Source organism: Cryptomeria japonica, unplaced genomic scaffold (assembly GCF_030272615.1).
Source record: "Cryptomeria japonica unplaced genomic scaffold, Sugi_1.0 HiC_scaffold_195, whole genome shotgun sequence".
NCBI classification, from domain to species: Eukaryota; Viridiplantae; Streptophyta; class Pinopsida; order Cupressales; family Cupressaceae; genus Cryptomeria; species Cryptomeria japonica.
In genome coordinates this window covers 183,998-197,500 of record NW_026729017.1, presented here as the reverse complement: position 1 = coordinate 197,500, position 13,503 = coordinate 183,998, and the positions used below count along the sequence as shown (strand labels likewise).

At 59.2% G+C, this 13,503-nt stretch overlaps 1 non-coding gene across 1 annotated transcript; it reads left to right on the top strand.

The window, feature by feature from the left end:
• The first annotated feature begins 12,197 nt into the window (after positions 1-12,197).
• On the top strand, positions 12,198-12,316 carry LOC131868081 (5S ribosomal RNA). Its single transcript, XR_009366574.1, has one exon. It is a non-coding gene; the product is annotated as a 5S ribosomal RNA (ribosomal RNA).
• Positions 12,317-13,503: the final 1,187 nt, after the last annotated feature.

The window sequence follows — 13,503 nt, the reverse complement described above, 5'->3', positions numbered from 1 at the left end:
CGAGGCAAGGGATGCATCAAGGATAGCAATCATGTTGTGAGGCGAGATTCCAAAGGCTAAACGTGAGAGGCTGCAGGGTCGACTCAGAGAGGTCTATGCATGTGAGAGGCTGAAAGCAAGGTCAACTCGGAGCGGTCTATGCATCGGGCGCGCTTGGGGCGACTACCAGTGCCAACCCCTTATCCCGCGACGCGTCCGACAAAGAGAACGTTCCAAGGCGGCAGAGGAGGTTACCAGCCGAAGGATGCAGTAGCAATAACAGGTATAGTTCCGCGGCGGCCGAGAAGACTCACCGCATAGGAATCGGGATGCGAGGCGAGGGATGCGGCGGGAAGGCCCCGACGGCTAAACGGAAGAGGCTGCAGGGCCGCCTCGGAATGGTCCAAGCATCGGACGCGATTGGGACGACTACCAGTGCCAACCCCTTATCCCGCGATGCGTCCGATACACAGATAGTTCCAAGGCGGCCGAGGAGCCTCACCGCATATCAATCGGGGTGCGAGGCGAGGGATGGGGCGGGAAGGCCCCAACGGCTAGACGGAAGAGGCTTCAGGGCCACCTCGGAATGCTCCAAGCATCGGACGCGCTTGGGGCGACTACCAGTGCCAACCCCTTATCCCGCGATGCGTCCGATACACAGATGGTTCCAAGGCGGCCGAGGAGCCTCACCGCATAGCAATCGGGGGTGCGAGGCGAGGGATGGGGCGGGAAGGCCCCAACGGCTAGACGGAAGAGGCTTCAGGGCCGCCTCGGAATGGTCCAAGCATCGGACGCGCTTGGGGCGACTACCAGTGACAACCCCTCATCCCGCGATGCGTCCGATACGAAGATGGTTCCAAGGCGGCCGAGGAGCCTCACCGCATAGCAATCGGGGTGCGAGGTGGGGGATGCGGCGAGATGGCCCCAACGGCTAGACGGAAGAGGCCACAGGGCCGCGTCGGAATAGTCCAAGCATCGGACGCGCTTGGGGCGACTACCAGTGACAACCCCTTATCCCGCGATGCGTCCGATACGAAGATAGTTCCAAGGCGGCCGAGGAGCCTCACCGCATAGCAATCCGGGTGCGAGGTGGGGGATGCGGCGAGATGGCCCCAACGGCTAGACGGAAGAGGCTGCAGGGCCGCCTCGGAATAGTCCAAGCATCGGACGCGCTTGGGGCGACTACCAGTGACAACCCCTTATCCCGCGATGCTTCCGATACGAAGACAGTTCCAAGGCGGCCGAGGAGCCTCACCGCATAGCAATGGGGGTGCGAGGTGAGGGATGCGGCGAGATGGCCCCAACGGCTAGACGGAAGAGGCCACAGGGCCGCCTCGGAATAGTCCAAGCATCGGACGCGCTTGGGGCGACTACCAGTGACAACCCCTTATCCCGCGATGCATCCGATACGAAGATAGTTCCCAGGCGGCCGAGGAGCCTCACCGCATAGCAATCGGGGTGCGAGGCGAGGGATGCGGCGAGATGGCCCCAAAGGGTAGACGGAAGAGGCTGCGGGGCCGCCTCGGAATAGTCCAAGCATCGAACGCGCTTGGGGCGACTACCACTGCCAACCCCTTATCCCGCGATGCGTCCGATACACAGATAGTTCCGAGGCGGCCGAGGAGCTGGGGGATGCGGCGAGATGGCCCCAACGGCTAGACGGAAGAGGCTGCAGGGCCGCCTCGGAATAGTCCAAGCATCGGACGCGCTTGGGGCGACTACCAGTGACAACCCCTTATCCCGCGATGCGTCCGATACACAGATAGTTCCGAGGCGGCCAAGGAGCCTCACCGCATAGCAATCGTGGTGCGAGGTGGGGGATGCAGCGAGATGGCCCCAACGGCTAGACGGAAGAGGCTGCAGGGCCGCCTCGGAATGGTCCAAGCATCGGACGCGCTTGGGGCGACTACCACTGCCAACCCCTTATCCCGCGATGCGTCCGATACACAGATAGTTCCAAGGCGGCCGAGGAGCCTCACCGAATAGCAATCGGGGTGCGAGGCGAGGGATGCGGCGAGAAAGCCCCAACGGCTAGAGGGAAGAGGCTTCAGGTCCGCCTCGGAATGGTCCAAGCATCGGACGCGCTTGGGGCGACTACCAGTGACAACCCCTTATCCCGCGACGCGTCCGATACACAGATTGTTCCAAGGCGGCCGAGGAGCCTCACCGCATAGCAATCGGGGTGCGAGGCGAGGGATGCGGCGAGAAGGACCCAACGGCTAGACGGAAGAGGCTTCAGGGCCGCCTCGGAATGGTCCAAGCATCGGACGCGCTTGGGGCGACTACCAGTGACAACCCCTTATCCCGCGACGCGTCCGATACACAGATAGTTCCAAGGCGGCCGAGGAGCCTCACCGCATAGCAATCGGGGTGCGAGGCGAGGGATGCGGCGAGAAGGACCCAACGGCTAGACGGAAGAGGCTTCAGGTCCGCCTCGGAATGGTCCAAGCATCGGACGCGCTTGGGGCGACTACCAGTGACAACCCCTTATCCCGCGACGCGTCCGATACACAGATAGTTCCAAGGCAGCCGAGGAGCCTCACCGCATAGCAATCGGGGTGCGAGGCGAGGGATGCGGCGAGAAGGACCCAACGGCTAGACGGAAGAGGCTTCAGGGCCGCCTCGGAATGGTCCAAGCATCGGACGCGCTTGGGGCGACTACCAGTGACAACCACTTATCCCGCGATGCGTCCGATACACAGATAGTTCCAAGGCGGCCGAGGAGCCTCACCGCATAGCAATCGGGGTGCGAGGCGAGGGATGCGGCGAGAAGGACCCAACGGCTAGACGGAAGAGGCTTCAGGGCCGCCTCGGAATGGTCCAAACATCGGACGCGCTTGGGGCGACTACCAGTGACAACCCCTTATCCCGCGACGCGTCCGATACACAGATAGTTCCAAGGCGGCCGAGGAGCCTCACCGCATAGCAATCGGGGTGCGAGGCGAGGGATGCGGCAAGAAGGACCCAACGGCTAGACGGAAGAGGCTTCAGGGCCGCCTCAGAATGGTCCAAGCATCGGACGCGCTTGGGGCGACTACCAGTGACAACCCCTTATCCCGCGACGCGTCCGATACACAGATAGTTCCAAGGCGGCCGAGGAGCCTCACCGCATAGCAATCGGGGTGCGAGGCGAGGGATGCGGCGAGAAGGACCCAACGGCTAGACGGAAGAGGCTTCAGGTCCGCCTCGGAATGGTCCAAGCATCGGACGCGCTTGGGGTGACTACCAGTGACAACCCCTTATCCCGCGACGCGTCCGATACACAGATAGTTCCAAGGCGGCCGAGGAGCCTCACCGCATAGCAATCGGGGTGCGAGGCGAGGGATGCGGCGAGAAGGACCCAACGGCTAGACGGAAGAGGCTTCAGGGCCGCCTCGGAATGGTCCAAGCATCGGACGCGCTTGGGGCGACTACCAGTGACAACCCCTTATCCCGCGACGCGTCCGATACACAGATAGTTCCAAGGCGGCCGAGGAGCCTCACCGCATAGCAATCGGGGTGCGAGGCGAGGGATGCGGCGAGAAGGACCCAACGGCTAGACGGAAGAGGCTTCAGGGCCGCCTCGGAATGGTCCAAGCATCGGACGCGCTTGGGGCGACTACCAGTGACAACCCCTTATCCCGCGATGCGTCCGATACACAGATAGTTCCAAGGCGGCCGAGGAGCCTCACCGCATAGCAATCGGGGTGCGAGGCGAGGGATGCGGCGAGAAGGACCCAACGGCTAGACGGAAGAGGCTTCAGGGCCGCCTCGGAATGGTCCAAGCATCGGACGCGCTTGGGGCGACTACCAGTGACAACCCCTTATCCCGCGACGCGTCCGATACACAGATAGTTCCAAGGCGGCCGAGGAGCCTCACCGCATAGCAATCGGGGTGCGAGGCGAGGGATGCGGCGAGAAGGACCCAACGGCTAGACGGAAGAGGCTTCAGGGCCGCCTCGGAATGGTCCAAGCATCGGACGCGCTTGGGGCGACTACCAGTGACAACCCCTTATCCCGCGACGCGTCCGATACACAGATAGTTCCAAGGCGGCCGAGGAGCCTCACCGCATAGCAATCGGGGTGCGAGGCGAGGGATGCGGCGAGAAGGACCCAACGGCTAGACGGAAGAGGCTTCAGGGCCGCCTCGGAATGGTCCAAGCATCGGACGCGCTTGGGGCGACTACCAGTGACAACCCCTTATCCCGCGACGCGTCCGATACACAGATAGTTCCAAGGCGGCCGAGGAGCCTCACCGCATAGCAATCGGGGTGCGAGGCGAGGGATGCGGCGAGAAGGACCCAACGGCTAGACGGAAGAGGCTTCAGGGCCGCCTGGGAATGGTCCATGCATCGCACGCGCTTGGGGCGACTACCAGTGACAACCCCTTATCCCGCGACGCGTCCGATACACAGATAGTTCCAAGGCGGCCGAGGAGCCTCACCGCATAGCAATCGGGGTGCGAGGCGAGGGATGCGGCGAGAAGGACCCAACGGCTAGACGGAAGAGGCTTCAGGGCCGCCTCGGAATGGTCCAAGCATCGGACGCGCTTGGGGCGACTACCAGTGACAACCCCTTATCCCGCGACGCGTCCGATACACAGATAGTTCCAAGGCGGCCGAGGAGCCTCACCGCATAGCAATCGGGGTGCGAGTCGAGGGATGCGGCGAGAAGGACCCAACGGCTAGACGGAAGAGGCTTCAGGGCCGCCTCGGAATGGTCCAAGCATCGGACGCGCTTGGGGCGACTACCAGTGACAACCCCTTATCCCGCGATGCGTCTGATACACAGATAGTTCCAAGGCGGCCGAGGAGCCTCACCGCATAGCAATCGGGGTGCGAGGCAAGGGATGCGGCGAGAAGGACCCAACGGCTAGACGGAAGAGGCTTCAGGGCCGCCTCGGAATGGTCCAAGCATCGGACGCGCTTGGGGCGACTACCGTTGCCAACCCCTTATCCCGCGATGCGTCTGATACACAGATAGTTCCGAGGCGGCCGAGGAGCCTCACCGCATAGCAATCGGGTTGCGAGGCAGATTATTGGGAAGGGAACCCCCTGGGATGCGGCTCAAGCAGTGCCCAAAGGGACTGGAATGCGGAATCACATCGAGAGACCCAAATGCTATACGAGGGCTCAAATCGAATTATCGATTTGGCCACGACATGGACGCATCGGAACGACTACCTTTGCCGAACCACTCGCAATTGCATCCATACCGAAACCAATAGACATTTCCGTTAGAGCCCTCGCATAGCATTCGGGAATCTCGCATGCCCCTCTAAATCGACCAATGCTGGCGCTCAACGAAAATCCGAGCGCTACCACCGTTCGAGCGCCAGCATTGGTCGAGTTAGAGGGGCACGGGGGAGAATGCTCCAGTCAACACCTCCCCTATATAAGTTATTTGTCCGATTCTCGCACAACCGTAGTCTGCCTCGTCGAATCAAACAACGGTCCCAGATTCCGACTTCCGTTCCGTAGAGACCCAAAAGCTAGATGGAGGCTCGCAAGAAAGAGAGTCGGCGCATAGCAATCGGGTTTCTCGAACGTTTAGGGACCGAGCTCACTTGCGGATAGGGCAAAATCCGCCAAGCAACCCAAAAGCTAGACGGGGGCTCGAATCGAATCGCCTAGGCGGCCACAACAACGACGTATTGGATCGACTACCAGTGCCAAACCATTCAGCAAGACTAGTCTGTGTCGAGGCCGGATAGAGATTCTCAGAGAGCGCCCGTATAGCATTTAGGAGACCTGCCGCGTCCCTCACACTCGACAAATGGTGGTGCACGTTTATAAATCCGAGCGATCCCAACCCTTTCAAGCACCAACATCGGTCGAGATAGAGGGGCACGGAGGGGGCTGCGTGAGACAACACAGTCCCCTATATAAGTTATTTGTCCGATTCTCACACATCCGAAGAATGGTCATCAAATCGGACAACAGCCCAAACTTCCGACTTCCGTCCCAGAAAGCCCAAGAGCTATCTAAAACGTTCATGGCCGGAACTCGATCGCGGCTATACCAGTCCGCCAAGCAACCCAAAAGCTAGACTGGAGCTCTAGTCGAATCACCTCTGTGGCCATTGCAAGGACGTGTTGGAGCGACTACCATTGCCGAACCATTCCGCAGGTCGAGTCCATACCAAGGCCGCATAGAGATTCACGATGAGCTCCTGCATAGCAATCAGGAGACTTGCCGTGTCCATCACAATCGATAAATCCTGGTGCAAGATTTTTGCATCCGAGCGCTCCAACCAGTCGAGCACCAGCATCAATCGACATAAACGGGCACGGGGGGAGGATGCTCGAGAACACTACCTCCCCTATATAAGTTATTTGTCCGATTCTCAAGCAGCCGAAGTCTGGTCATCGAATCGGGTCAAAGACCACAACTTCCGACTTTACCCACAATGCAAGTCATCGAATCGAACATCGGCCCCCGAGTCGGACTCCATGCGTATGTCAGGTCATCGGACCCAAATTCCGCCTTCCTGCGCATGGCGGGCCATCAATATCAACTCGGTCATCGGACCCAAACTCCGCCTTTCTGCGCATGGCACGCCTTCAAATCGGTCATCGGACCCAAATTCCGCCTTCCTGTGCATGGCGGGCCATCAACATCAACTCGGTCATCGGACCCAAATTCCGCCTTTCTGCGCATGGCACGCCATCAACTCGGTCATCGGACCCAAATTCCGCCTTCCTGCGCATGGCAGGTCATCGGACACAAATTCAGACCTCGCCAATATGCCTACGTATCGAATCGGTCATCGGACCCAACTTCCGACTTCATCCATACTGTAGGGTCTTTGAGGTTGGCGCGGTGCGCTCAACCCGGGGAGTCGACCCATCGAAGCATACACCTCCCCTATATAAGCTATTTGTCCGATTCCCACACCTGTGTAGTTTGCACCTCTGACCAGGACATCGACCCCAACTTCCGAACTCGACTGCAACGACGGCACCAGCGCCTTGGTGCGCACCTTGCGACGCACAGTCCCAACATTCGCCTTCCTGCACATGGCAGGTCATCGGACCCAAATTCCGACCTCGCGAGTATGCCTACATATCGAATCGGTCATCGGACACAACTTCCGACTTCATCCATACCGTAGGGTCTTTGAGGTTGGCGCGGTGCGCTCAACCCGGGGAGTCGACCCAACGAAGCATACACCTCCCCTATATAAGCTATTTGTCCGATTCCCACACCTGTGTAGTTTGCACCTCCGATCAGGACATCGACCCCAACTTCCGAACTCGCCTGCAACGACCGAACCAGCGCCTTGGTGCGCACCTTGCAACGCACAGTGCCAACATTCGCCTTCCTGCACATGGCAGGTCATCGGACCCAAATTCCGACCTCGCGAGTATGCCTACATATCGAATCGGTCATCGGACCCAACTTCCGACTTCATCCATACCGTAGGGTCTTTGAGGTTGGCGCGGTGCGCTCAACCCGGGGAGTCGACCCAACGAAGCATACACCTCCCCTATATAAGCTATTTGTCCGATTCCCACACCTGTGTAGCTTGCACCTCCGATCAGGACATCGACCCCAACTTCCGAACTCGACTAAAAAGACCGCACCAGCACCTTGGTGTGCACCTTGCAACGCACAGTGCCAACATTCGCCTTCCTGCACATGGCAGGTCATCGGACCCAAATTCCGACCTCATGAGCATACCTACTAATCGAATCGGTCATCGGACCCAACTTCCGACTTCATCCATACCGTAGGGTCTTTGAGGTTGGCGCGGTGCGCTCAACCTGGGGAGTCGACCCATCGAAGCATACACCTCCCCTATATAAGCTATTTGTCCGATTCCGACACCTGTGTAGTTTGCACCTCCGCTCAGGACATCGACCCCAACTTCCGAACTCGCCTGCAACGACCGAACCAGCGCCTTGGTGCGCACCAAAAGTGCGCACTTTTGGAGGGCACTTTTGTGCGCTCCAAAGGTGCGCACTTTTGGAGGGCACTTTTGTGCGCTCCAAAGGTGCGCACTTTTGGAGGGCACTTTTTGGAGGGCACTTTTGTGCGCTCCAAAGGTGCGCACTTTTGGAGGGCACTTTTTGGAGGGCACTTTTCTGCGCTCCAAAGGTGCGCACTTTTGGAGGGCACTTTTTGGAGGGCACTTTTCTGCGCTCCAAAGGTGCGCACTTTTGGAGGGCACTTTTTGGAGGGCACTTTTCTGCGCTCCAAAGGTGCGCACTTTTGGAGGGCACTTTTTGGAGGGCACTTTTCTGCGCTCCAAAGGTGCGCACTTTTGGAGGGCACTTTTGTGCACTCCAAAGGTGCACACTTTTGGAGGGCACTTTTTGGAGGGCACTTTTCTGCACTCCAAAGGTGCGCACTTTTGGAGGGCACTTTTTGGAGGGCACTTTTGTGCGCTCCAAAGGTGCGCACTTTTGGAGGGCACTTTTTGGAGGGCACTTTTGTGCGCTCCAAAGGTGCGCACTTTTGGAGGGCACTTTTGTGCACTCCAAAGGTGCGCACTTTTGGAGGGCACTTTTCCTGCGCTCCAAAGGTGCACACCTAGGTGAGCACCTTCGACCACACCTTGTAGCACACCAAACTCTGACTTTCGACTTCATCCGCAATGCAGGGTCTTTGAGGTTGGCGCAATGCGCACAACCAGGGGAGTCGACCCATCAAACCCAACACCTCCCCTATATAAGCTATTTGTCTGATTCTCATACATGCGTAGCCTGCAGGAGCAATTAGGACATCGACCCCAACTTTCGGCTTCTAAACGAAAACAAGGTCTTTGAGGTTGGTGTAATGCGAACAACTAGGGGAGTCAACCCATCAAACCCAACACCTCCCCTATATAAGCTATTTGTCTGATTCTCATACATGTGTAGTCTACAGGAGCAATTAGGACATCGACCCCAACTTTTGACTTCTTAACGAAAACAAGGTCTTTGAGGTTGACGTAATGCGCACAACCAGGGGAGTCGACCCATCAAACCCAACACCTCCCCTATATAAGCTATTTGTCCGATTCTCATACATGTGTAGCCTACAGGAGCCATTAGGACATTGACCCCAACTTTTGACTTCTTAACGAAAACAAGGTCTTTGAGGTTGGCGTAATGCGCACAACCAAGGGAGTTGACCCATCAAACCCAACACCTCCCCTATATAAGCTATTTGTCTGATTCTCATACATGTGTAGCCTGCAACAACGATTAGGACATCCACCCCAACTTCTGAATTCGTCTGCGTTGACCGCACCAAAGGTGCACGCCTTGGTGCTCACCAAAATCCGACTTCCGACTTCTTCTGCTATGCGGGGTCTTTGAGGTTGGCGCAGTGCGCACAACCAGGGGAGTCAACCCACCGAATGCAACACCTCCCCTATATAAGCTATTTGTCTGATTCTCATACATGCGTAGACTGCAGCAATGATTAGGACATCCACCCCAACTTTTGACTTCTTAAACAAGACAGGGTCTTTGAAGTTGGTGCAGTGCACACAACCAGGGGAGTCGACCCATCAAACGCAACACCTCCCCTATATAAAGCTATTTGTCCGATTCTCATACGTGTAGTCTGCAGCAGCGATTAGGACATCGACCCCAACTTCCGAATTCGTTTGCATTGACCGCACCAAAGGTGCACGCCTTGGTGTGCACCTTGGAGTGCACTTTGGTGCTCACCTCGGTGCACACTTTGGTGTGCACCTCGGTGTGCACCAAAGGTGCGCACCAAAGGTGTACACTTTGGAGCGCACCACATAGGGTCTTTGAGAGGTTGGCGCAGTGCGCACACCAAGGTGGGTGTTGAGGTGCGTGCCGAGGTGGGTGGGTGCTAGGGTGCGCTCCATGGTGGGTGCCAGGGTGGGTGCGTGCTAGGGTGGATTCCAAAGAGGGTCATAGGGTGGGTGCCAAGGTGGGTTGGTGATATAGTGGGTTCAAAGGTGGGTACTAGGGTGGGTTCCAAGGTGGGTCACAAGTTGGGTGCCAGGATGCGTGGGTGTTAGGTTGGGTGCCAAGGTGGGCTCCTGCGTGGGTGGGTGCTAGGGTGGGTTTCAAGGTGGACGCGAGGGCGGGTGCCAAGGTGGGTAACAAGTTGGGTGTTAGGATGGGTGAGTGCTAGAGTGGGTGCCAAGGTGGGTGGGTGCTAAGGTGGATGCCAAGGTGGTTCACAGGGTGGGTGGGTTCTAGGGTGAGTTCCAAGGTGGGTCACAGGTTTAGTGCTAGGGTGCGTGTCAAGGCGGGTGTCGAGGTGCCTGGGTGCTAGGGTGTGGATGCCAATGTGGGTCATAGGGTGGGTACTAGGGTGGGCTGCAATGTGGGTGCCAAGGTGGGTAACATGCTCGGTTGGTTCTAAATTGGGTGTCAGGGTGGGTGTGCACCCACCTTGCCCGAGGTGGGTGCCAAGGTGCCAGTGTGGGTGGGTGCTAAGGTGGATGCCAAGGTGGGTGAGAAGGTGGGTGATAGGTTGAGTGGTAGGATGGGTGGGTGCCAAGATGGGTCACAGGGTGGGTGCAAGGGTGGGTAGGTGCTAGGGTTGGTGTCAGGGTGGGTGGGTGCTAGGTTGGGTTCCAAGGTGGGTGCGAGGGTGAGTGTCAAGGTGGGTCACAGGTTAGGTGCTAGGATGGGTGAGTGCTAGGGTGCAAAGGTGCCAGGGTGGGTGCTAGGATGGGTCGATGCTAGGGTGAGTGGCAAGGTGGGTCCACAAGTGTCAAGGTGGGTGCCGAGGTGGGTGCCAACTTGGGTTCCAAGGTGGGTGCCAAGTGGGCGACTGCTATGGTGGATGCCAAGGTGGGTCACGGGGTGGGTGCCAAGTTGCTAGGTTGTGTTCCAAGGTGGGTGCCAACGTGGCTGCTAGGGTGCGTGGGTTAAAGGGTGTGTCACAACGTGGGTGCCAGGATGGGTGCGCACCCACACTGGCCAAGACGGGTGCAAGGTTGGGTTCCAAGCCCGGTCACAGGCTGGGTGCTAGGATGGGTGGGTGCCAAGGTGGGCACCAGGGTGGGTGCACCCACCCTGGCCAAGGTGGGTCACGGGGTGGGTCCTAGGGTGGGTAACAGGGTGGGTACTAAGGTGCGTGCCAAGGTGGGTCATGGGGTGGGTGCCAAGGTGGGCACCAGGGTGGGTGTGCACCAACCCTAGCCAGGGTAGGTCACGGGGTGGTTGTCGGGGTGGGCGTCAAGGAGCCAAGGTGGGTGGCAAGTAGCCAAGTTGCGTGCCAAGGTGGGTGTCGGGGTGGGTGCCAAGGATCCAAGGTGGGTGCCAAGGAACCAAGGTGGGTGTCTGGGTGGGTGCCGAGGTGGGAGCCAGGGTGGGTCCCAAGGTGAGTGCAAAGGTGGGTGCCAGGGTCAAGGTGAGTGCCAATGTGGGTTCCAAGGTGCCAGGGTCAGGGTGAGTGCCAATGTGGGTTCAAAGGTGCTAAGTTGGGTGCGAGGTTGGGTGCGAGGGTGGGTGGGTGCCAAGGTGTGCTAGGTGGAAGCCCGGGTGGGTCGGCATCCCATGGGTGTCGAGTTGGGTGCCTGATGGGTGCTTCTTGTCAAGTTTTAGTCGTCGGGACTCATTTCGAGCCTTAGAGGTCGTTTCTTGTCCGGTTGCCCTGTCTTCGACCTGGGAACCCAATTTTGGTCCTCGGGTCCCATTTTTTTTTGTCTCGCATCCCACTTTTGGCCTGTGGCCTTTTCGGGGTCGATTCTCGTTTTGGGCATCAGAGCATGTTTCTTCTCCTAAAACCCAATATTTGTTTATTAAGTCTCGGAACACATTTTTGTTCTCGTGGACCCATCATGGGTCTTGGAACGCATTTGTGGTCCTTGGGTCCCATTTTGCATCCCGAAACTTGTGTTTTGGTGCTTGATCCCTATTTTGGGTGCCCACCTTGCACCAAGTGCGCACCCGGGGCAAACCGAGCGCCTTGGTGCACCGGGGCAAGATCGAGCGTGCACCCGAGGCGCCCCGAACATGCACCAAGGTGCACTCGGCCCACATGTGAGCGCAGGTCGTTGCGCCCGAGGTGGTGTGTGGGCACCGCGTTGCAGACGGGACACTGCACGCACACGACGCCCCGTCCAGGTGCACGCACGTAGGCCGGGCCGGGTGCACACCCGACGCCCTAGCAAGGTGCGCGCACCCGGGCAGGGCTCACACTTGGCGAACGGGGCGCACTTCGCGAGGGAGGGTGTGCACCTCGACGGGGGTGGGTGGCCGGGGTGGATTCGCACGTGGGTCGCGGTTTGCTAAGTACACACTGCGACAAGCTCATAACGGGTGCGATCATACCAGCGTTAGTGCACCGGATCCCATCAGAACTCCGCAGTTAAGCGCGCTTGGGCCGGAGTAGTACTAGGATGGGTGACCTCCCGGGAAGTCCCGGTGTTGCACCCTTTCTTAGTTTTTCGCCGGGCGTCGCAATGCTATTTGAATAAACCTTTTGCCCGTTTGCGTTCTCGTCGGGGCCGGGCCGGGCCGGGGTGCGCTGCCCGCACTACCGCGCGCGCGGGGGCGACACCGAGCGCGCACCCGAGGCGCCCCGAGCACACAGGCCACGGTGCAACCCGGGCGTTGTGCGCGCACCCCGGTGCGCCCGAGGTGCTGCGCGCGCACCCAGGTGAAATCGGTGTGCACCTCGGCCAGTGCGCGCTCGGTCGAGTCGCGCACGTTGGCCAAGGTGCACGGTGATGTTTCTTACTCTAAGGTTCCGCACCAGACGCCCGGGACAGGTGAGCGAAGCTGGGCGGGGCCGGGTGCGCGGCCGGGGCAGGTGCACGCAGCTGGAGAGAGCTTTGGAGCACACCAGAGGTGCGCACCTTGGAGCACACTTCGGAGCGCACCAATGATGCGCTCCATTCAAAAGTTTCCTGAAAAGGCAAAAAAAGTTGAGATTATAGAATTTCCCACTTGAGAGATTGTAAAAAAAAAAAATTTAAAATGAAGGAAACGCGGGTGCCAAGGTGTGCGCGCCCGGGTGCGCAGCCCAGCCAAGGTGTGCGCACCAAGGCGCCCACCCTGGCGAAGGTGCACGCAAGGTGCGCACCCGAGGCAAACCGGACAATTAACCCAACTTTCGACTTCGCGCGCACCTGCGCACCTTGGAGCGCACTTCGGAGCGCTCCTTGTTGCGCACCAATCTTGGGCACCTCGGAGTGCACCATGGCGCCCACCAAGGTGCGCACCCGGGGCAAACCGAGCTCCGACTTCGTGCGCACCTTGGAGCGCACGAAAGGTGCGCACCATGGCGCCCACCAAGGTGCGCAGCCCAGCCAAGGCGTGCGCATCAAGGTGCGCACCCTGGCGAAGGTGCGCACCCGGGGCAAACCGAGCTCCGACTTCGTGCGCACCTTGGAGCGCACAAAGGGTGCGCAACCCAGCCAAGGTGTGCGCACCCCGGGCAAACCGAGCTCCGAATCGTGCGCACCTTGGAGCACACTTCGGAGCCCTCCTTGGTGCGCACCGATGTTGCGCACCTCGGAGCGCACCCGGGGAAAACAATGCAATTAACCCGACTTTCGACTTCGTGGGCACCTCGGAGCGCTCTCGGGTTCGCACCTCGGAGCACACCGAGGTGCGCACCT